This window comes from Myodes glareolus, chromosome 2 (genome assembly GCF_982192425.1).
Source record: "Myodes glareolus chromosome 2, mMyoGla1.1, whole genome shotgun sequence".
Lineage (NCBI taxonomy): Eukaryota > Metazoa > Chordata > Mammalia > Rodentia > Cricetidae > Myodes > Myodes glareolus.
In genome coordinates, this window is record NC_142027.1 from 71,696,865 (window position 1) to 71,722,404 (window position 25,540).

The 25,540-nt window shown below is 40.9% G+C and overlaps 1 protein-coding gene and 1 long non-coding RNA gene across 4 annotated transcripts in view; one reads left to right on the plus strand and one right to left on the minus strand.

Moving 5' to 3' along the window:
- The window catches only part of Atp13a4 (ATPase 13A4), a 129,896-nt gene that overhangs the window by 16,172 nt on the left and 88,184 nt on the right, over positions 1 to 25,540 (plus strand). The window lies entirely within an intron of this gene.
- On the minus strand, positions 23,159 to 24,897 carry LOC146895613 (uncharacterized). The gene is made up of 4 exons (XR_015000554.2): positions 24,816 to 24,897; positions 24,434 to 24,613; positions 23,745 to 23,905; positions 23,159 to 23,421 (listed from the first exon to the last, which is right to left on the minus strand). It is a non-coding gene; the product is annotated as an uncharacterized LOC146895613 (long non-coding RNA).

Consider the following 25,540-nt stretch of genomic DNA (forward strand, 5'->3'; position numbering starts at 1 on the left):
GTCAGTCACTATTGCTTACTCTTGGTAAAATGATTTTCTTTATTCTTTTTCTTAAGTTTCCTAGTCCTGGGCATGTAATTGCTATATGTTTTTCATAAGAATTTAAGTCAAATTAAACATAGCTTGTTTTCCCATTACAAAACCACAATCAACAAAATAACCAAGACAATATGTCTCCTCCTAAAATTAGTGCTTCACAGTTGGGTTTCCTGAGAAAAGCAACTTGGATGATGCCTACGACAGTGATTTCAAGCTAGCAATTATAAATATGCTCGAGGAGTTTTAGAGGATATGAATAAAGGCTGGGATAAAGAATGAAAAACACAAATAGTTGGATGGAATTAAAAAAAACAATTCAAGACATGAAAATAGAATAGAGAATACAGAGATAGAACTGAAGAAAAAGCAAACTAAATTAAAAATTGAAACTAAAATTCATGAACTCAAAGAAAAAGCTCAGTGGAAGGCTTCACCAGAAGTGATCAGATCGAAGAAAGACGGTCAGGGCTCGAAGAGAAGTAGAGAAAGTGGGTCATGCAGTCAAAGAAAATATTGAATCTAGGAAAATCCGTGAACAGACAATGCAGGAACTCTATAAAAAGACCAACTCTATGAATAATAAGTATAAAGAAGGAGAATAAACCCAGGTCAAATGTACAGAAAGTATTGTCATTGAAACTGTAGAAAAAAATTCCCAAATCTAAGGAAAGAGATGCCTATTAAGATCTGAAAGATATACAAGACACCAAAGTAACAGGACCAGAAAAAAAACTCTCCATGCCATATAATAATCAAAACACTAAATGTACAGAACAAGAAAGGATATTGAAAACTGTAAGAGAGAAAGACCAAGTCACATTTTAAGGCAGGCCTATCAAAATAACACCTGACTTTTCAATGGAGACCTTGAAAGTCACAGGGATTCAGGTTGATATCATGCAAGTTCGGAAAGATCGTAGAGTGCCAATCAAGACTACTATAGCCAGAAAAACTATCAGTCACATGTAAAGAAGAAAGAAAAAAATTTTCATGACAAAAACATTTAAGGGATTTATGCCCTCCAAGTCAGATCTACATAGGATACTGAAGGGACTATGCCAGTCTAAAGAGATATAGTTTAACACCCCCAAGAGGGTACAGGGATTAAATGGATAGTTTCAGAGCAGTTCATCAGAAGAGGTCTTAAAAAAAAACCACTTTCCAGGGATCAGAATTAAAAAAAACATTGTTCAAAGTAACTCTTAATTTTAATAATCTCAATACTCCCCCAAAGAGACACAGAATGGTAGCAGAGGGGTTAGAAAACGGGATTTGTCTTTTTGCTGCCTCCAAGAAATGAACCTCACCATGGTGATAGATGCCACCATAGAGCAAAGGGATGGGAAGAGGCAGTCTGTGAGAATGGAACCAAGAAACAAGAAGTCATAGCTCTTTACTATCTGACAACATAGACTCCAGACCCAAATTAACCAGAAGAGGCAGGGAGAGCATATCCTATTCATCAAAGGAAAAATCTACCAAGAGGATATTGCAATTCTAAAAGTTTATGCACCAAACATAGGTGCACAAACTTTATATAACGTTTATAAAAGAAGGAATATTTAATCTAAAAAGACAGATTAACTTCAACACAGTAATAGTAGATGACAGCAACACCCCACTGCCACCAATAGACAGATTATTCAGGGAAGGACAAACAGAAAACACTGGAGTTGAATGGCACCATAAATAAAATGGACATAACAGACAGTTATAAAGTAAAAAAAAAAACCTAAATACAAACTAATAAACACTTCTCTCAGGAGTCCATAAGATTTTCTCTGAAATTGACAACATATTAGGACACAAAGAAACTCTCAACAAATATAAGAAAATTGAAATAACATCTGTGTTCTACCTGACCATGGTGGAATAAAACAGGCTGCCAGCGGCAACAGGAACTGCAGGAGCTACATAAACATAGGAAAAGAATGGATAATAATTTGGTCCAGAATTCAATAACAAAAGGTTTAAAAATTCCTAAAGATCAGTGAAAATAAAACATAATATACCCAAATCTATGGGTTATAATGAAGGCAGCCCCAAGAAGACAGTTTATAGCACTAAGTGCCTACATAAAATTTAGAGTTCTCAAAGTAATAAATTAATAAAGCATCTGAATATTTTAGAAAACCAAGAATGAACAACACCTCCAAAAGGTAGACAGGATGAGATGGTCAAGATAAAATTAATAAAATAGAAATGAAAAACTACAAATAATCAAAGAAATGAAGAGTTGGATCTTTGAGAAGATTAACAAGGTTGACAAACCTTAGGCTAAATTAACAAAAAAGGCCCCAGTAACAAAATTAGATATGAAAAGGGTGATATTACAGCAGACACAACAAATTCAGAGACTCATAAAGACATATTTTTAAAAATCTGTATTGAACCACTTTGGAAATTATAAAGTTAAGTGGATAAATTTTTACATAGGTATGATATAGTTAACAGTTTAAACAGACCCCAAACAACCTCTGAGATAGAAGCAGAAATTAGAAATCTACCAACTAAAAAATCTTGGGTCCTGATGGATTCCTTACAGAATTCTATCATAGTTCCAAGGAATTACTCTTGATTTTCCCTCAGAACTTGATGGTAAGACCCTATTGTTGAATACACCATATACTCAAGTCATAAAACACAAGCAGGTACTGCCTGGGATGCTTTATCCCTACTGGCTAGCTTTCAGAGAGCCAGAGGTGCTAGGCACACTGCTGGAGGAGAAAAGTCATCATCAGTATCATCCATCTGTGAATCCTGTGAGCCTCAGCAATGAAAGACCTGGTAAAAAAACATGACCACTTGTATAACAGTGGCACAACTGCTATAGGAGCAACCACACTTTCTCACTGTATTTACAGTCTGCTCCACAAAATGTAACCCATGCTGGAAACTCTGGCTAGATAGGTTAGGACCCTTAGGGAAGAACTTATTACTATTGTTCTGCTAAATGAATATAGCATTCAAATGACTCCTAATAACTTTCACTATATCCTTTGTTTAGGACACCCTTCAACCCTTACCAGAAAAGCTCCCTTTTATAGTAGATGATGAACACAGAGACCCACAACTGTTCAATATGCAGAAGACAAGACACTGTGAAATATTCACCCCCAAATGGGACTTCTATATCACAGCCCCTGTTCCCAAGGCTCAGGGATCATTGGGAAAGAAAAGTCTGAGAGAAGGTCCAGAGGTGGTAGATGACTACGTGGGAATAGTGTGTTATGGACATCAGGCAGTTACACATGTGGACTCTGAGCAGCCACAGCAGCATACGCAAGGTCTGCGTAAGCTCAAACCCTAAGATGATTTCTGTTTCCAGCTCTCCAGCTCTACTCCACAGCTAAATTCTATCTTTTAGCATACTTTCTATACTAGTTAGGATTTTTTAAAGGGGGGGGGGGTGACTGAAAAGCTCAGAGACACACAGTTTCAGGCAAAACAAAGTTAGTTAGCTCAGTAGGAAGGTCGCCATGCAGTGGCATTTTCAAGCGCATATTAAGTCTGGAGCAGAGAAGGTGCCTCAGTGCTGGCTTTCTGTTTCCTTAGTAGATGGATCTACCATGCTGGCTTATTCTCACACTCCTCAGGGTTCTCTGATAACTCTAATGTTATAGATCCCCAGGATCAGGGCAGTAGGGAGAGAAAATTCCCTCTTTCTAGTCTTACTCAAACACGCATTCCTTCTCTAGGGATCTGATGTAGTTTTGCTTTTCATCTGTTCACCTTCAGTCCTGTGGCCTGGAGAAAGCCAGGCTGGTAGTCACATGCCTACTTTGGGAGTGAGCTGGAGTCTATCCGAAATCCAGCGCTTTGGCTGAATGTAGTGAGGACGTGGTCTGCCATGAGAAAATAGAGGTCCTGGGTAGTGCTCTCTGTGGTTGAGTAGTCCAAACAGAAATACAAAGTAATGAACGCATATTGTCTGATAGACAATAAATAGCAGGTGAAGCAAACTGAATAAATATCATTTCAAATGATCATGTCCTGCAATTCTAGTACGTGTTAGGCTGAGGCAGGAGGATCACAGTGAGTTCAAGCTCAGCCTGGACTACTGAGCAAGACCCTATCTTAAAAACAAGGACATAAACGGTCATACTCCTCTGGGTTGCTTATTTCCTTTGCCACAGAGCATTCTTCCACTAATCTGAATTTCTGTCAGGAGGTTAAAAAAAGAGATTTGCAAAAAATATTTCTCTGATTTTAAAATCGAGACATGTTTGATGACTCTCATGTGTAATATACAGAAAATTCTAATATAGGAAGAATCCCAGGATGCCATTCTCCAAGGCAAATCTCCATTTGTATTTTGTTTGATGTATGGACCCGCTCTTCATTGTTTGGTATACTTTTTTTGTGAGTGTCTTTGAAATTGAATTTGTAATCACAGTGTATAATTTTACATTGTCTTTCTCCATTCAACACTCTTATACAGATATTCTTCTCGCCATATTAAACTCCTTAACAGACATTATTTAATAGCTGTATAATAGTCTTTAATAATTGCCCTTTGTTGTACACACAGATGGTGTCTATTTATCACGATGAGAAACTGCAGTAAACATCTCTAGATGTAAGTGCGGTCTGTGTCACGTAGCAGCTCTAACAGAGGGCAGTTTTTAGTGCTGAATACCTCGCCTTGTTAAAGTCTGCCTGTTTGTAGACGGCTCAGCTTTTAACCCCGCTCTCAAGAGTAGAGACCGAGATGAGTGACGGCCTCTTCTCAGCATTATCAGTTCAACGGCCATGACTGGAGAGGGCTTTGTCACACAGAAATTCTGTTTGCTCTTCCCCAGTCTAAAGAAGTATGCAGATGTACTGTGGGACAGGGCGTTGAAAGGTGGCTCTTGTCTTAAGGATCTTCCGAGCAAAACGCATCGTGCTCCTATAAAGGATCCTACAGCGCAGACCCTGTTGGACTGGTGAATGGGGCTCTAACAACCAACTGGAGCCTTTGCCTTTAAGATGTGTAGCTCCTCCCACCCCAGTCACTGCTTTTATCCGAGGAGGAAGAAACAAAAAGTTACAATTCCTTCAATTTCGTTGGTATAAAATTCAATCCCCTGGGGGGTCACACTTACAGTATTTATTCTCTCATGGTCTTGTGTGTGCGGCTTTGCAATTTGTGAGGAGGAAAATTCAGTTGCCTTCATTCCAATTTTTTTTTTTAAATTTCAATTATTTTCATTTTACGTACCAGCCTCAGTCCCCCCCCACCTTCTCTTGCCTCTTCACCTCCCTCCATCCCTCCCGCATCCACTTCTCAGAGTAGGTAAGGCCTCTTTTGGGGAGTCAATAAAGTCTGGAATACCAAGTTGAGCCAGAACCAAGCCCCTCTTCTTGTAACAAGGCTGAGCAAGGTATCCCACCATACGGAATGGGCTCCAAAAAGCCAGTTCATGCACCTGGGAATAAGTCCTGGTCCCACTGTTAGGGCTCCCCCACAACAGATCAAACCAGATAACTGTCACCCACATTCAGAGGACCTAGTTAGGTCCCATGCACGTTCCCCAGTTGGCAGCCCAGAGTCTGTGAGCTGAAATTTTTAACCTACAATTTTAGTGCAGGAAAAATGTAAACTTTACAGGCTAACAATGTTTTAAAAATTGCTTCCACGATATCCATGAATAAACGAATTTGTCAACTGAAAACAGAAAAAGAACATGTAATAAGTGGTGTCATATCTAATTTTCACAAGGACATACTTTTAAAATTAATTTTAATGACTTATTGTTAACTGTTTATTGCTGTATCTCCAATGCTTAGAAAGTGCCCGAAATCTGTTCAGTATACAGTAGATACTTTTGAGGTAAATATTTTAGAGGTGGCTCTAACTGGTTACAGGTACACTTCAAATTCATATGACCTAGTACATGTGACAATCCATTTTGCTAATCAACTTGTTGGGATTCAGAACCACAGTGGTAACAAACCTCGGAGTAACTTTGTGAGGGATTTTCTAGGTGAGGTTGATTAACCAAGGTGTGAAAAACCATCGGAAATGGGAGTGGGTCCCCTTCATGAGCTGAGGTAAAAAGGAGAAAGTGAGTTGAGCACCAGACATTTGTTTCTGTGTTTCCTGATCGGACTCCATGTGACCCAGCCGCATCACCTCCCTTCCTCCATACCCACCCTGCCCACAGTGATCTCAGACTTCCTTATAAGCACTTCCTTATCTAAATTACATTTGACAGCGCCAAACAGCTAATATAGCACATAAATCCCAATGTCAACAAGGAAGGATCAGAATTTAAAGAATGAGGTCTTTGGGTTACTTTCCATCTATTTCACAGGTGGTCAGAGTTTCAGGTGAGGAGCCCCTTCAAGGGCTATCTGACCCTTTCTTACTGTTTCCCCTTACCGTCCAGCTTGTGCCTAAATGCTCTCAGAGAAGAAAATTTGCTCAAAATAAAAAAAAACCCAACCATTTTTTCCTAAAACTGATCTATGAAACAGCAAAACAAACCCACAACCTCTTCATTATGTTAAATTGAAATATGGTTCCATTTATGTCGATCCACTAGTGCATTTTCTTTTACCTTCTGTGGCCACCTGTCCAAAATGTACTTCAGTCTTCCCCTTTTCCACAGCCCACGCATCTCAGAGCTTGTCTCAGCTGGTCCCTGTCTTCACGCCTCCAGACAGCTCTTTGTCAATCCCACCGTACCACTTCTTCAGCAGCTCTCCCTGTGATGTAGTTCTTTGACATCAGCCTCAGAAGGTCTTAAAAAGCCATTATGCTTGAGAACTCAAGATGGTCCCTTCTCTCGGTGTCATTCTCCTTTGGAAATCCACAGAGGTTCTGAAACGCCTGGGCATCAGCCAGGAAGGGTGAGGTAGGGATAATTACCACTTCCTATCACTAAAGTCATTGCAGAAGAGTTCAGAGACTAGGGATGCCACCCGTTGACAGATCAATCTGATTCTGGCCTTGTCATTGTCCTCCTCCTCCTCCTTCTCTTCCTTCTCCTCCTCTTCCTCATTGTCATCGATTATATATACTGACTTCTTATCACATTCAATGCTAATTATTAATCATTTTGTCACGGGGTAGGGGTGAGACAGGACCATACTATGTGGTCCAGGCTGGCCTGGCACTCATTGTGTATGTTGTATCAGCACCCAGGCTGATCTTGAACTTGGCATCCACTAATCTCAGCCCTTCTAGGGCTGAAATTATATGTGTGTGCCACCACACATGGCTACTAGATAAATATTTTCATGTGATTCTTTATTTTAAAGTTTTAATAATTCTGTCAGATATTCATGATTCTGTTACTATCATTGTAACAGAATATACAGAAAATAATAAATGTTTTTATTGTTCTCTATGGCTAATGCTTACAAGATAGTGCCTATGGGTAAGATGTGACCCAAATTGCTCTTGTAAGTAAAGTTTTATTGGAAAACAACCACCTTGACTTATTGACATTGCTTCTGTCTGTTTTGCAGCAGAAACAGATAGTTGAAAGGAAGACTGTATGGCCCACAGAACTGAAAATATTTTATTTCTTTTAAATGTTACAAATTAATTTTTGAGATAATGAGCTTTCATAATATTTTTCTCCTCTCCCAACTCTTCCCTGATTATCCAAATCTTACATTTTCCCCTTTCCCAGCTCTTCTCTGATTCTTAAAATCTTTCTATTCGTCTAACTTCAAGTTCTCCCTCTTTCTCACCCATTGCAAATTAAAACAAGAAAATAAGCAAAAGTCACATTAAGACAAAAAGCAAAACAAATCATAAACAAAAAACATGGAGTCTGTTTTGTATTGGCTAACATCTCCTGAGCATGAGACCCTTTCCTGGAAGATGACTGATATACACATTGGCAATTCACTGGGGAAACCCAACATTTCCTTTCCCAGCAGGTATAGATTGCAAATAGCTTCTTAGCAAAAGATGGAATTTTGTGTCCACTCTGTCCTCTTAGTTCTGATATTTTGTCTGGCTTGTACCTATGCAGGTATTGTGGGTTCTGTCACAGTCTTTGTGAGTTCATACATGTGTTAGTCTTGTGTCTGGAAGACAATGTTTACTTGGAGTCATTCACCAGCTCTGACTCTTACAATTTTTTCCCTCTTCTTCTGCATAGCTCCCTGAGCCTTGAGGGGAGGGGTTTGATAAATACATCCCATTTGGGGCTGAACTCTAAAAGTCTCTCACTTTTTGCACATCTCCAGTCATGGGTCTCTGTGCTAATTACCACCTACTGCAAAAAGAAGCTTCTCTGATGAGGGTTGAGGGGTGCTCTGATCTATGGGTGCCGTGAAAATGTCATTAGGAATCTTTTTTTTCTGTGTTCATTTTGCAGAACAATAGTAGTTTTCCCCTAGGGCTTAGGACATGTGTTGTCTCAGGTCCTTGGCTCCTTTAAGCAGTGTTAGGTATGAGTTCCCACTCATGGAATGGGTCTAAAGTCCCCCCAAAGTGGTTGGTTACTCCATAACATGTTTATCACTATTGCACCAATTTATCTTTCAGACAAATCATTGTTGCCGGCCACTGGGATTGTTGCTGGGCAATGTTGATGCTTACTTGAAAATAATTTCTTATTGGTATTAGACAAAAAAGAGTTTGCTGACCCATATTTATTGTATTTTTGTTCAAATCTGATTATCATCATTACTTTTATTATTTTAATTTTTTTATCACCATTGATTAGGATCATTCAAGCATTTTCATCCACTGGTGCTGTTTAGCAGAGAGCAGGAATGTAACATGAGAAGGCCGGGCCTGCTTGTTTGTGTTTTTGTCTTGCCCAGTTCCCCCAGCTGTTTAGTCCCAGAGAAAAATCACACAAAGGACTCCATAAGTTACAATTCTGATTGGCCCATTAGGTCTAGCCTCTTACTGGCTAACTCACACATCTTGATTAATCTATTTTTCTGATCTATGTTAGCCATGTGGCTCAGAACCTTTTTCAGTTGGGGCAGCTCACATCCTGCTGCTTCGGTGATCTGGGCAGGAGTGGGAGGAATCAACTTCCTCCTCCCCAGAATTCTCCTGCTCTCCTCGCATCATTTCCACTTCTTCTCTGGTTTTCCCACCTACACCTCCTGCCTGGCCAATCAGCGTTTATTTAAAACATGACTGAGAGAATACAGACAATTCTCCCGCACCACAGGAAGGACCTGAGTTGGGGTATATGGAATGGTCCATGTTGAGCAAGGAGTTTCTTCTTCTTGTCCTCTTTTCTTCTTGTTTCTAAACAGGAACATATCTGCAGGAGCTGAGAGGGATATTCACCCATTTTTCATTTTGAAGATGCCCAGGAACTTTGCTTACTGGGAGTAGTACTGTCATCTGTGGCTAAAGACCTACAGAATCTTACGCCCTAAGCATGGAATTCCAGATATAAAAACGTCACTCAAAATATAGACGAGTCTAACTCTTTCATTTTTTTCTCTTTTGTTTGTAAAGTCATTAAGTAAGAGTCATACTCAACTGTAAGAAATAGTCCAGGGTGATCTTATGTACCCTGTATCTAGGTTTACCCATTGTTGCAGCCAACAAAACAGTCACTCAATAATAAGGTCAGAATAGTGACAACTGTATCCTTCTAAAGGTCATTCATGTTGTCTTTTTGTAGCTACACCCACTTGCTTCCCTTCTGTATCCTTTTCTTAAGCCCCAGTAATTAATGCATTCTCTGTTTCTGTATTTTTTTATCATTTCAACATGTAACGGTACAGTTATATGAATTTGGAAAGGGGCTTTATTTTTTTGTATGCTTTTAAGTGGAATAGAATGACATTACTCCCCCACTTTCTCTCTTCAGCACCTTCTGGATACCCACCCTGAAGTCCCTCCTATTCCCCATCACCATCAAGTTGATAGCCTCTTCTGTGATTATTATAATTACATACATTGAAATGGACATTTAAAATAAGCTTCTCCAGAGATACATCTAGGATGTTTATGTAAAGTTTTTCCCTTTTGATTGCTTAGTAGTTTTCATAGTGCCATAGTTTAATAAATGTTCATTCATTGAAGAACAACTGTTTGTTGTTTCCAGATGGAGTTTGCAGGTATTTTTCTCTATTTCTTTCCTCTTCTCCACAGACTCTTTCATAAAGAAAAAAAAGGTTTAATTTCTATAAACCCAGTGACATAGAATTGATTGTCATCTTGACATAGCCTAGAATTACCTGGAAAAGACTCTCAATTGAGTCTTCAGAAGTTTGGTTTGTGGGCATGCCTGGGAGGGACTTTCTTGACTTTTAATTGATGTGGGGAAGCCCAACCCACTGTAGGCAGCATCCTGCCGTCACCCCAGTCAGGAGGTCTGGGCTGTGTAAGAAAACTAACTAAGAATGAGTCTCTGAGTGAGTCAGCAAGCAGATTTCATCATGGTTTCTGTTTCAAGTTCCTGTTGAGTTCTTCTTGTCTTCAGTAATGGACGGTGACCTGTACGCCTAAGCCTAATAAGCCCTTATGCCCCAAATTGTTGTCGGTGAGAGTGAGGATAATCCACAGTATGATATGTTCCCTCTATCTTTAGTGCTTTGCATATTCTTTGAAGACAAAACAATTCTAAGTCTAGTCTTGATTTTAATCATTTTTTTTTAAAAAATTATGTTTAATACTGAAGTGTGAGCCCTTTTATGAGTTACTGCTTGTGTGAAGTGTGAGAATTAGGTTGAGGTTTGCATCCTCCCACCTCCCTTATAAACGTACATCTTTTTGAGCCCCCATTGCTGAAAAGTTATTTTTTTTTTCTCCATGGAATTGCTCTTGTACATGTGTCAGAATCAACTGGGTATTTGTATATAGGGCAATTTCCCAGTTTTCTACTCTGTCCATTGTTCTGCACACCAATGGTACAAAACTTTGATTATGGCAGCTAATTAATAGATCTTAAAATCAAGAGAATGGATTGCTACCACTTCATTCTTATTTTTTCAAAATCATTTTGTCTATGGTAGTTTATAATACCTTTCGAAATTTTAGAGTTAACTTGTTTATATTTAGAAAATAGTCCTGCAATTTCGGTAAGCAGTGTGTTAAATCTATATATCTGTTTGGGAAGAATTGAAATCAATGTTGAGTTTTCAAAGCCAAGTATGACAGATCCTTCCCTTTATTTAGGTCTCGGATGCTTTTTATTAATGTTTGAAATATTCCACAAGCAAGCATATGTATTTTCTTAGACTTAACTGTTGTTTGTGTGATTACGCATAGTTTTGCATCTATAATTCCAGTGCTCTCATAGTTACTATCTGAATATGGAAATATGATTATTTGTATGTGTTTGTTGTGTATTCTGCAAACTCACTTGAAAATTATAGATGTTAGGCTTGGTAGATTTTTTTCTTAGAAATTATCACGTAAAAACAGAGACATTTTATTTCTGTGTGTCTTTCATTTCCCTTTGTTGTTTAGCTATAAATTCTAGCACAAAGCTGGCTTATCAGAGGAAAGATTATACATAGTCATCTTGTTTCTGATTTTACACAGTAAAATTTCACCTTTTACCATCAAATATGTTTACTACAGGTTTTAAAAAAGATGTTCCCTGTCAAACTGAAAAGCTTCTGTTTTGTTCTTATTTTTCTAACATGGATAACATTGGATATCCATGGGTGTGCATTTTTGCCATGTTAAAAGACGTGAATTGGAAGGATAAAGCGGTTTTTCTTCCTTAGACTGTTAGCATGATGATCTATTAAGCCAACATGGATTAGTTTTATTTTATATATTGAGGATGTCCCCTTTAGAGTAAACACTTTTTAGTTGCAATGTATAATTCTATTACTGAGACCAAACTCTACCTGCTAATGTTTTGTTAAACACAGTGAATAGCAATGTTTTATGAAATAACTTTCTGAGGAGTGTGACTTCTCTCTGCTGCTGTCATCAGCTTTGTGAGTTCTGCTGAGAAATGCTTCACATTGGTTCTTTTGGAAGAGATGATGGTAGCAGTTCTTTAAATGTTGAGTAGAATTAGTGGAACTAGTAACTTAAAAAACACAACGTGCGTTTTCTTAACAGTGACAGAGTACTTAACAATAACCATGCTCAGATTCTTTTTTGTTTTCTGTTAAGTTGTAACAGTCTATGGGCTTCAAGGACTTCATCCATTGCATCGGTTTACCTAGTTCTTACTCAAATAATAAAATACACATATGTAATAAGTGTTCATATTTATTCTTTTGCATTCTTTTGATGCGGGCAATTCTTTAGTTTCTTTCTTTCTCTTTTATTTTCCTTTTCATATTCCTTTGTCTTTCTAGTGGTTCTCCAATTGTGTTGCTCTTTTTGAAGAAGAGGGTGTTTGTTTTATAAATGTTTGTGTTTTCTGTTTCATTGCTTTCTGTTCCTGTCCTTACTGCTGCATTTGCTCTGCCTGCTTGACTTGCTCAGTTCTTCTTCCAGGTTTTTGAGGCGGGAACTTGGGTCGCTGTGTTGGGAATCTCATCTTCCTAAGATACACAGTTAATGCTACAAATCCAGCTCCTCGCCGCTTGAGCCACCACCCACAGACTGTGTTATGCTCCTTTTTCAGCTTCATGTAGCTCCATGTCTTTTTAAAATTCTCTTTAGATTTCCTATTGACTTGCATTATTTAGAAGTGTGTAGGCCAGGTTTCCAATGTGTCAAGATTTCTTCCTTATATTCCTGTTACTATTTTTCAATTTTATTCTGTAATAATTGGAAAACAACAAATAAGAATTACAGTCTTTCAAGTTTTTCGATGTTTTATGGACTGTCTTGATACATGCTCCAAAACCATTCAAAAAGAATGTTGTTCGCTTAGATTCAAGAATCTATAAATAATTCAAGAATATTGATGGTGTCCCAGCTAAAAAAATTTTTGATAATTTTATACATGTACATACTGAATTTTACCCACCATTACCTTAAGCCATCACCCCTCCTCTTCCACTGAAGCATTTGGTAGTAAGATGTCTCCAAGTTTGATCCTTCCTTCCTTCCTTCCTTCCTTCCTTCCTTCCTTCCTTCCTTCCTTCCTTCCTTCTTTCCTTCTTTCTTTCTTTTCTTGTATACTGGGTTGAAGGAAGGTTGCCTGCACCAGCATGAGTGTGGATTTACTGGAATGTGGCCATTGTTTCAGCATCTATACAATTGAAGAAAGTGACTCTTCCTCTTGGGCCCCTGTAGCCATCAACTGCTCATAGTCCCGCAGTGATCAGTTGAGTCTCAAAAGGCCCTTGGCCATGCATGATGAAATGAAACAGCTCCAGGCTTGTGCAGGCCATCAAAGCTCAATGGGTTCCCGAGTAAGATGGGTTCTGCTCAGAAGAGAATTGCGGTGCTTTTCTCCGGCCTCTGCTGCTTACGTTTTCTCCAGCCCTACCACTCTGGTGATCTCCAGGCCATGGAAGGGAAGACATAGACATTGTGATTAGCGCTGAGCACTAGACAGTCAAGTATTCTCTGCACTTTGATCAGTTGCTGAATCTCAGTGAACATTCACTGCTGACCTCTGCAAGAATAATTTCTTTTTAAATGAAGGCTGAGAACAACCCTTGTTCTATGTTTACTTGTTCTATGAAATATTGAGAAAGAGGTGTTCAACCACAATTATCAATTTTTCACCCTTCCTTTTATTTCTATTTTTTAATTTCTTTACGTTTTTCAGCTCTGTTTTGTGCATACACACTGTCCTAGTTAGGGTTTCTATTGCTGTGAAGAGACACCATGACTGAGGCAACTCTTACAAAGAAAAACATTTATTTGGGGACTGACTTACAGTTCAAAGGTTTAGTCCATTATTGCTAAGGGAGGAAACAAGACACTGTGCATGCAGACATTGTGCTGGAAGGGTAGTTGAGAGTTCTACGTCTGGACTGGTAGACAACAGGAAAGAGTGAGACACTGGGCCTGGTTTGAGCATTTGAGATCCCAGAGCTCACCCTCAGAGATACACTTCCTCTGACAAGGCTACACCTACACTAACAAGGCTATACCTCCTAATTGTGCCACTCTCTATGGGCCTATGGAGGCCATTTCATTCAAACCAGCGCGTGTTTGCCATGTATTCTTGGTGCCAATCCCTGTTTTCTTTTTATCATAATCTTCTCGGTTTCTGGTATTTTTTTTATGCTGGGAAGTGTTATTTACCTCAAGTCATAGCCATTTTTATCTCCTTTTGAGTAATATTTACCTAAGATAACTCTTTTTTTATAGATATATTCATTTTTATCTTACATGTGTATTTTGCTGGTGTGTATGTTTGTGGTTTGTATATGAGCAGTGGAAGGGAGAAGTGCTTTTTCAGCTCCAGTGTGGGACGTGAAAAAGCAGAAATGAGTGCTCAGAATATTCCTGTATAATTTGTCCCTTAGTTCCCAAGGTCCTCAGGTTTCTTGTGATTGTTTTCTATGTCATGTCCAGAGCTTCTGGTTGATCTCATTGAGAAGAACAGGGGAATACAAGCTATTCCACACTTTCAGAATCACAAATTTCCAAAAAAAAAAAATCTCCTTTACTTAAACATTGTGTTTTTATTTATATTTTATTAAGACACATAAAATATTGTTTGATAGATCATATCTTCCTTGGTTATGGTATTTTAAACATTTGTTCACATTTTCTTTAAGCTTTTTTTTATATAAGCTTTCTTTTGGATTATTGAACTCAAGTTCTGTGCACAGTAACACATTCTAATTATTTCCTTGGGCCACTAAAATTTATTATACATGAGTTCAATAGTGGAATAACATTCTACATAGGGTAGGGCCCATGATTTGGTCAGCTTTTGGCAAGGATTGGGAAGTGAAATTCTGTCTAGCATGTGTGCATGCTTCATCTTTACCTTTAAAATATTTATAGAACGCATCACTTTGGTCAGTTCTTCAAGATCGTTCTTCAAGACAGATGCCTGGAAAAAAATAACTGTATCACAGAACTTCAAATTACAAATACTTTTAAGGCTGTTACAAACTGGCCTGCTGCTTGCCAGCAGTTAGTGTCTCTTTGTGGAGGCAGCCAACCAGCTTTGTATAAGGTTGTGTTGGTTCGAATGAGAATGGTTGCTTAGGCTCATAGCCTTGAATATTTGGCCCCTAGTTGGCAGAATTGTTTTGGAGAGGATTAGGAGATGTTGGAGAAGGTGTGTCACTGGGGAATTTGACCAATCATGCTTGGCCCAGTCTCTCTTTCTCTGCCTTGGACTTGTGGTTCAGGTGTGAGCCTTTGCTCCAGCGCCACGCCTGCCTGCCTGGTGTCATGCTCTCCCGTGATGCCCATGGGCTCCCACTCCGAAATTGTAAGCAAGGCCCAATTAAATGCTTTCTTTTGTAAGATGCTTTGGTCATGGTGTCTCTTCACAGTGATAGCAAACTAACTAAGGTAATTATCTTGGTACATCCTTTGTGGTCAGCTTTTACCACTTATTGAAGATTTTTGTCCAGTTTAATAGGTTAAAAATAGAATCCCATGTTTACAAACCATTCAAAGTTTGGTGAAGACCTGTCATCTCTAAGTTTCTATAACAGATTCGTAATTGCATGCTGAATACAAAGAGGAAAAAGCTATGTTTTTTTGAGGTTTGGTGGCAGGTGTCCATAATTCTAGTACTTGGGAGGCAGCAGCAGAAGGACTGGGAATTTGACGACAGCATGAGGTATGCAGCCAGCTCCAGGCAAGCCTGTGCTATGGTCTCAAGAAAAACACAAAAATTAAAGATAAAAACAAGAAACAAATAAATAATAACATACAATGATCAAACCAAGCATAAACCACATGCATCTATCAACAATGAGTTAAAATATAAGGCTAATATTAGTCCGTAAGCATGAGCGCTTATCAAGCATTAGGGGCTAGCATTTTATGTAAAACATTACTTTACTTTCAAAATAACCATTTGGAAGATGAAACACTACCTATTCAAATGAAAGTGTGTCCCTTTGTGTTCCCATTAGCAGCCCTTCAATGCCACTGTGAGAAGTGGCTTTAACAATGACCTGGAAATGCCTTGTTCTCTGGCCTTAGGACATTCAGGGTGACAGCCCAGGAATGCATGTTTTAGTAAGTACTCATGCGATTCTTGGGTATGTGGTTAGACGTCCTACCCTTAGACCCATTGGTGTAATCAGACTTGGAGATAGGAGCGGAATGACCACTGAACAAAGAATCCTTTTCATCATGGTCAGAGAATTAATTATTTAGCTGCGGAAAGTTATTTTGATAGTGTCTAAAACCTAGCTTGGGTGGGAGGTCCTGACTCTCTGAGTTTCTGTCTTATAAGCAGTGATCACACCTAGTGAGGTGGACGGACATTCAACACATTTGGATGACGTACGTGCATCCCTGCTACCCTTCTTGATCCAGTAAAACTTTCATGCTTCATGCTGTTCATCTGCGCTCAGCTTTACGCAATGCCTAAACTATACTGGCTGAACAAACATACCATCTCCCTACAGCCTGGATACTGAAGAGGTTTCGAATAGAGAAAGTCTGTTTCGGTCTCAAGAAAACGACACTGTAGTAGGAGGAACACGTATGCTTTTCAACTAATTCAAACATATTCCGGTGTAAACTGCTGCAAATGCTATAGGAAACATGTGGCAGGTCCTTAAAATATTAAAAAAGTGTTATATGCTATCAAAAAAAATAACACCAGTATATAAAATCTTCGACTACACTCCTATGTTTATTGCGACAACATTCAAAATAGTTAAGAAATGACCATCAAGTGATAATGTGCCATACGTACATACTATAATGTGATTAAACCTCAAAGTATGAAATTATGCTATTTATGACACCATGGGTAGAAGTGAAATCATTATATTAAATAAGCCATGCACAGAAAGATAAATACCATATTTTCGCTTTTATATGGAAGCTAAAATATTAATCTGAAAATAGAAGGTACAAGAGTGGTTACTTGTTGTTTGGAAGGGTGTGGTGATGATAGGGACCAGAGAGCAGTTAGTCAACACAGGACAAAGATGAGTAAGTGTCAATGTTTTATAGGAAACCAGGGTCACTGCCGCTAGCAAGAATTTGTTGTCTATTTCAAAATAACTAGAATAGAGAATTCTGAATGCTTCCAGGAAAGAGAAATGAGTATTTGAGGTGAAAGATATGTTAATTGACTTGATATGGCTATTACACGTTGTCTACATGAGTCAAAATTTCACACTGTGCCTCATTAGTATGTACAATTACCATGTGTCAACTGACAAAACTCCACAGGTTCTGCACAGGATATGCACTTCAGATTTTTGCTGCTGTAACACAAGATACTTGAGCAGAACAATTGGAGGTGGGGTGGGTGGATTTGATCTGGTTCTCATGGTGACAAGAGAATGAATGTCTGCACTGTTTGACTTTTCTGTTTCCCACTTATTTCACTTGGGCCTCAGTCTATGGGATGGTGCTGCCCATATTCAAGCAAAGTCTTTCTTTCTTAGTTAATCCCCTGAAGACATACCCAGAGGAGTGCTTTACTTTATCTTCCAAGTACTTCTCAACCCAGTCAAGTTGACAGTCAAGATTAACTACCACAGTAACTGGAGGGGTCTAGGTAAATACTGTTAATCCATTTATATCCCATTCTCCTCCCTTCCCTTTCCTATTCTGGCTTTTTTTTGGTCATGTATCAAATACCCACTGTGTACAAGTCCCCATGCTATGTATTAGTTATGCTAGGAGAAGTCTGGTTCCAAATCCAGTAGGGGACAGAGTGTGGGCACTCCGGCTGTGTCAGCAGCTCGCAAGAACTGTCAGAACGGAGGAAGCTGTATCCAACTCCTGGATGGCTCCAGTGAGAAGGCACCATTTGAAAGGAATGTTGGTGGATATGAATAGGCATGTCAGAAGCCCCGTGAGGAAAAGGACATTGGAAGCCAAGGAGACAGTGTTCAAAGATATTGAGATGTAAAGGAACAAAAACCATTCTGTTCCGAGAACTGAGTGTAGCCCAGTGAGGCTGCCGCACAGGGTGCCTCTGAGTGTGGCGGGGGTAGGATGGGCAAACAGAGAGCTGCAACTGAAAAGGTAATGGGGAAAGATAAGACAGAACCTCTTACATAATGTAAAGTGATTGACAGGTTTGAAGTATGTGGTTAACCACATGTATTTGCTCAGGTTTTATGGGCATAATCCTAAATGTCGAACATCACAGGAAGCCTGATAGATAGACATAGACAAGTTAGGGCTCTGGTAAGGAGCTGAAATCAGGTTTATGTCTGAGGGAAAACATGATGGAGCAGTGTGAACAACCTCAGTAAAGGACGGTGTTGGATGTAGTGGCGAATCTGGGAACACTCCCCTCTCACCAAGGTGGGAGCATCAGAGGCGGAGCACAGCAAATCAACTTGAGAAACACCTAGAGGACAATCGCTAGGCCTTGGGCTAATTAGATCGTTGGAGAAGGAGGAGGAGAGACTTAAAGGGCATTCCTAGTGTTCTGAGTCACAACTGGCTATGTAATGAATTGTGCTGATTCTGAGAGGAGGAGTAGATGATGTGTTTTGTTTTGACTGCTGATCAATTCTGACTTGGGAAGGGATAGGAGAAAGTTGCCGTTGAAGAGTCCTTTTTATTAAAAGAATTTAATCACAGTTACTTACTTTGTACATGTGTGTGTCTGTCTGTGTGTGTGTGTGTGTGTGTGCATGCATGCACCCATGTATGCCATGCATGACACATGTGTAAAGGTCAGAGGGCAGCTTGCAGTTGTTCCTCTCCTTCCAGATGGGTCCTGGGGATTAAACTCAGGCTGTCTGGTGGCAGGTACCTTTCTGGGCTAAGCCAACTGACTGCTCCCTCTTCCCCCACCTCTTTTCTTGAGACAGGGTCTCAATTTAAAGTCCTGATCAGGCTAGGTGGTGGTAGTATGCCCCTTTAATCCCAGCACTCTGGAGGCAGAGGCAGGCAGATCTCTGTGAGCTTGCGGCCAGCCTGGTCTAAAGGGTGAGTTTCAGGACAGCCAAGGCTACAAAGAGAAACCCTGTCTTATAAAAACCAAACCAAACCAAACCAAACCAAACAACAACAGAAAGACAAAGTCCAGATTGGCCTGAAATTCATGATCTTCCTGTCTCAGCTTCCTGGTACAGCTTGTTAGAGTGTACTGTCCCATTTCCTGGTTCCCAATAGTACTTTAAAAGATTGCTTCAATATGCTTAATTTTTTTCTCAGAGAGAAGAGACAGGGGCTGAAAGAAAAAAACCAAAAACAATTGCAAACACAAGGTTGAACCCAGAAAATATGCTTGAATCAAACAGAGAAGTAGTCATCACGGGACAACCCTGGGAGAGCTAACAGTTACCGCAACAGACTGGCGTTAGGTGCAATTTTGTCCAGTTTGACTCTGATTACACAAAAGGAGAGACGGAAAAGTTACGGTGTTGCCAGAAATTCAGGAGAAGGCACGACTCCCTTGCTGTCCCATCATTGGCAGCCCAGAGATTCTGTTTCGTTTGTTGCTGTTGTTTTGAAATGAGGCATAAGCAATAAGGCCTCTATTACTACACATTCTAGAACAATACAAATGTCTTTCCAAGTGTGACAAACACCATGTGTAGAACTAGTACTATCTCTGAAGAAAGGTAAGGGACCCGGAAAGATCTTTTACAGGGAGAGAGAGGGGTGAGGGGAAGGGAGAACTAACTTGACCTCAGGAGACCTGGGTCAAGTTCAAGTCCAAACCAGCCAAGGGGAAGAGGTGAGGTCTGTTATGAGAACCACCATTCATGAGTCTCCTCTCTTTGGGGAGGGAGGAGGACATGAGATCAGCTTCTCTGAACACACTGCACTGACTGATTCACACACTGGACCTACCAAGAAGTAAAAGCGGGGTGGCTTGTGTGGCAGAAACTTGCAGTGATAACTCTGCCAACAGAAAGCACTAGACTCCCTCGAGCTGCCCACACAGGCGCTATATACATGAACAATTTTTTTTTCCTGAGTGGAAGATGGAATGTACGAAGTTTGGCTTGTTTTAGTTAGCACCCTCCAAAGGCTGAAGGCTTTCTCATGTGGCCTGGCCACCTAGGTCTTTTTCCAGTAGAAACGTTTTTGTGTTGAATGAGGGTAGAACTCCATTTGAAGGCTTTCCCACAATTTAGGCACCGGTGGGACCTCACTTTCGTGTGAAACTACCGGTACTAGTTCAGTAGGACCTGGTGGTGAAGGGTTTCCCACCCACCCGGGTTGCACTCATGGTTCTGCTCACCATGGAATTTCACGTGCTGACACAGACCAGAGCAGGTCACATAGGTTTTCTTAGACTCCTTGCACTCAAAAGGCCCCTCTCCAGTGTGTACTCCTTGGTGAAGGATGCTGCTGCTGCTGTCTTTAAAGTCCTTCCCGTATTCCTTTCACTCCTAGGATCTTTCTTTACCTTGAACAGTCTAGTGCAAATGGGGGCAGACGACAAGAAGGTTTTCTCCCACTTGCTGCCCTTGTAAGACCTTCCTCCAGTGTGATTTCTCTGGTGCAAAGCCAGTACACCTTTGTGGCGGAAGGTTTCCCCACGTTCACTGCACCCGAAAGCTGTGCGCCTTTTGCTGCTTCTTTATTTTATAGAGATAACGGAAGGCCTTCCCACACTCGTTACACACGTGAGCTGTGACTCCATGGTGAGATTTTTGGTGGCTGTCTGAGGTTGAGTTCCCATTGGGGGACATTCTTGCCTGTTCTGCAAGAGAGATGTTTCCTGTTTGGGTGAGTTATCCAGTGACTGAGGGGAGTGGAAACTTTCTGGAAGCTTGTCCCAGAGTCTTCGCCTTTGAAGGGTTTCTGTGTCCTGTGAGCTCCATGATACCCTATGGGTGGGCTGGGGTAGGAAGGATGATCGATACTTACTGAGTTTCCACAGCTTTTTCTTAGAGGGCTCATGGTGCTGAAGGTCAATGGTGTCTTATTATCTTGCCAGATTCTCCACACATACAGGACTTCTCTGACACTTGCTTGCAGAGAGTTTCCTCATCTTCCAGGGTACACTGACAACACAGAGAACCCGTGAGTGCAAAGCTTCCCATCAGCACCTGAGCATTCAGGGTCTGGGTCACACTGAGGTGTTTCCACTCCTCTCCGGAGAAACACATGATCACGGCTTCAAACCCCATCAGGCTCAGACATGGTCTTTCACTCCTCCTGAGATACTCTCTACTCAGGTGGGCTGAGCCCTGGGATTCTTACAGGGAGGCTGAGATATTGTCCTTCCATCATTAAACAGTTTGGTTGCTTTGCCTGATCTACAGTATAGAAATATCATTTTTTTGTGATGGGAGGGGCACTATAGGAAAACTTCCAAACACCATGCTACAGAAATATTTTATTCTGTGTAGTTTAGAGTCAAACTTTAAAAGTTATATTGTGTCTGTGTGCTTGGTACTTATGCATGTGTGGCCACGTGTGTGTGTGTGTGTGTGTGTGTTGCACATATAGAAGCTCGACGACAACTTTGTAGACTTGAGTCTATCACCTGTCTTCACAGGGGTCTGGGTACTGGACCTAGTTTGTCAAGAGTATGCAGCAAATGCCTTTCCCACTGAGCAGCCACACCAGCTTCTAGAATCAACCTTTAATTAACACAAGATGATATTTTAGTATTCACCCAAACACAAAGTAACAACGTCAAAATTAATTTAAAAAATGCAAACTTGAATTACTTTTTTGTCTTTTCCTGTGAGAATAAATCTAGTTCTTCCTAAATAAATAAACAAGTAGAGAAAATCATGAAAATAAAAGCAGCCAGAGACGAGGTCACGTTTCTGTTGTCTTTGTAGAACATCTGGAAGCAGCAGGGTGTAGCTCTTAGCATGGAAACTTCTGTGGAAGACTGCTCCTCTGTGAGCCAGCTCTATGAACAAGGGAAAAACTGGAATGAAGGAACCATTAGAAGTACAATAATCATAACAGAATGTCTCTACTGAGGAATGTGAGGCATTGAATGCTACACATTATGTTGACACTAATATTACATTGTATAACCATATAAAAGTACACGAAATGCCTTGAGTTTAATGGACAATTTTAGACACCTACTCACCATCTTGTGGTATAAACAAAAGAACAATACCAATGTAGTTTGGGAAAAAAAAACAGTTACGGTAGATACTCTCCAGCTCATTACTGACTTCAGAATATAATTTGGACATTAGGTAAACAATGGCTGACCTGTTGACATATTGAGCAATGCATGAACAAGTGAACTGAAGGTGACATTCACGGTATGGCAGCTGTTTGATAAAACAGAAAAAAGTGCTTGCGCAAAGATGTTGATTGCGGTGAATTCTGGGAGTTTAGCTTCCATTTTTTCAGTTGGGCAGTCTGGCAATGGAACAGGCTTCTTCAGGAAGTCTCCTTGGCTCCACTGGAGGTGAGCATGCTGGGAAAACACGTGTAACAGATGTGGTGAGAGCAGGGATATGTAACATCTACATCTTGTCTTCATTGCAGAACGCCTAAGAAGGTTTTCATCTCTATCTTCCTGGGTCAAATGACTCAGGTGATGGCTCAGGGGGAAAGACGCACTCATACTGGGGCACAATGTTTGCTGTCCAGGTCATTTCACCATTGGTTAAGGAGTACTGGTATGTCTTTGGGAGATGATCATTTCTTCTCCTATGGTTCCTTTCCCTCTCGTGCCCCTTTGAAGAATGCTTGTGGGGTCTTAGTTCTCCACTCTGAAAGCAGAGTTGGTTTGGATGCTCATAACATAGTCACCAGGTCCTAGTACATGATTATTCCTTCTGGCCTGTTGTCCAGTCTAGAAATATCACAGTCTGCTTGCTTATATTGACCTTACAATGGAGTCTAAGCCCTTCATTAATTTAAAGCTTTTTCTAGGCCTGCTGTGTGGTAGAAACTGGACTGCTCTGTGCCAGGGATTCAGCAATCAACACCACAGATACAGATGGAAGCTCTTTGGAGCTTTTAAAATATGCAGTCTAGTAACATCATGCACACACACACACACACACACACACACACACACACAGAGAGAGAGAGAGAGAGAGAGAGAGAGACATATAGACACACAGAGACTCATACAGACACATAGACACATAAACACACACACAGACATAGGCAGATACATATACACAGACAGACAGACAGACAGGCATGCACACACCCCCAGATAAAACTATCAGATAGCGAGAAGGGCTTCTCGAGATGGAAGGAGCGATGTGCTAGGAGTGGCTCAGTAACTGCCTCAGTCTGTGGAAAGCAAAGTAGAGATCTGAGTGATGTGAAGGGAGGGACCAACTCACCTAGGCATCAAGGAGAACTTACCAGTCCACCCTAAGCCCACTTCCCTCACAGCAGGTGTCTCTCTGAACGACACATGCATACCTTCGATCCCACTTCATTCTCACAGTAGTTTTCCAATCAGGGATTACGACTCTGGTTTATTTTTGGAGGGGGAGTCATCTCCAGATGATAAGCTAACGAGTGGTGAAACAGGAGCATTACCTTCAAGTGAGCTGCCTTTTCTCGGGCACCCTCCCTCTCCCTGAGGGTCTTGGGTCAGCCTGCTGTGCAGTGAGCAGGCTGCCTATATGGGTCGCAGACTGGTCTGTTTGTGCTCTTATTTTCTTATGATTCTCAGGTGTTGGGTCTTCTTGTTTCTATTTCTCATACTCTGTCATCAGATAAATCTATTTCCCTCTCTTTACACAGGCTAATTTCCAGGAACTCAAAGTATTCTCCTATCATTTGATTACATTCTGACTTTACCCTAGATAAGTTTCAGACTCCATGAACTTACAGTCTCAGTCTGATAAGAGTGTCCCCGCCTCAAGTGCCAAGTCACAGGTATCAGATTCCCAGGTTTCCCACGCTTAGATCTGTCTTGAATACCATGTCATGTGGTTCCCATATATCCCAAGCATCTATGTTTGATAATGTGCCAGGATGGTTCACAATACTCTGGAAAACATTGTACATTGTACTTATTAATTAGTATGTTTTGGTTATTATAAGTGATGAAAATAAACATCCAGATGAAAATGTCTGTGGGGTCTAGAAGGGTCCTTGCTCGGTAGCTCCCATCCTCATGGAGCTGAGGTGTGAGATACGCTTGGTACCGCCATGTGATTGACAACCAGAAGCTCTCTGATGCTATCATTGGGTTCTTATGGAAGCTGCACAACATAGAGAAGATTGACTTTGAACCCACTTTCTAGCCCTGCTTCCTTCCCCTGTGACTGGAGGTGGGACCAGGAACTTCAACCCTTTGGCCACCAGCTCCCACCCTGAAGCTCTCCTGAAGTAACCGCGGCATTTCCTGAAGCTTGTATTCCTATCTCAGCACAAACTGAGGCATGAGTGAAAGGGGCCCAACCAGAACAGAAGCATACACTGGTATCATTTGGGAAATCCCTAGAGTTCTGATTGCTTGTGTCAGGAACCGGGAAGAAAGGTCAAATATATTTCCTGTTATGCCTAAGGACATACCTGGCAAGAAATGTTCCAATTTCAGCATGACAGAAGAACCTAGGAAACACCTCTTACCCAGCCTTGCCAGGCCAAGAGATTAGGATGCTAACTGCAGAAACCACCGTCGGTTGAGTGGCCGTTGGGTGGAGCGCCTCTCGCTAATTTCTTCACACTCTGCAGTTTGAGGCTTGTGAAAACCTGTTGAAGGGAAACTTAGAACTTGTCCAGGCAGCACGTCCATTAGCTCAGTTGTGAGCAATCAGCAAGTGTTCAATCCCCGTCTGGGTAACACCTACTGACGAGACTATCAGAGGGCTGAGGAGGAGGAGAATCTTTATGAGAGGCGGGCTGGTTAGGCAGAAAGAATTTTAATTGAGAGGGATTTGGCACTGGTACCTACCAGCTGGGTGGCTCTGGGTGCATCCCTTGGCCTCCCTGAACTTCATCTTCCTTATTCTGACCCACGGCATATGAGACTTTCTGTATAGGGTTGTGAGAGTGCAATATATTTGGAGAAGTTTGTATTCAGAGTGATGGAAACACAAGAAGTTATTACTCACAGAAACCGTGTTTTCATCTTTACCCCAGGTTTAGGTGGACAATCCACAGGTAAGGGTGTTACCACCTTGTCTGCTGTCAAAGCGCTGGATGGGTTGCTTTCTGGACCGCGAACTGGAGACACAAGGAAGAATTTTCATAGCCCTGGATGACGGCACCCAGGCTGAGAACAGGGAATGGAGTAGACAAAAGAAACTAAAGCCCCAAACACACCCACCTCTTGCACCCTCTTTCAGTCAGGCCTTGATATAAGGCAACGACCTCTTGGTAAAAGGCAGTGACCTCTGCTACTGACGGATTGAGAATGTTAGATTTAGGGCAAGCACCTAAATGGTCCTTAGGAGGTCCACCCATGGCTGTAGACCAGAAAAGATCTGGGTGCAGTTTATAAGTAAAGTTCCCTTTGGGTGGCTGTGAGATGAACCCCAAGTCTCTCCTCACCTAAAGAAACTTCTTCTCTCCGCTCCTTTTTCCTCCTCTCCTCTCCTCTCCTCTCCTCTCCTCTCCTCTCCTCTCCTCTCCTCTCCTCTCCTCCCCTTTCCTCTCCTCTCCTCTTCCCTCCTCTCC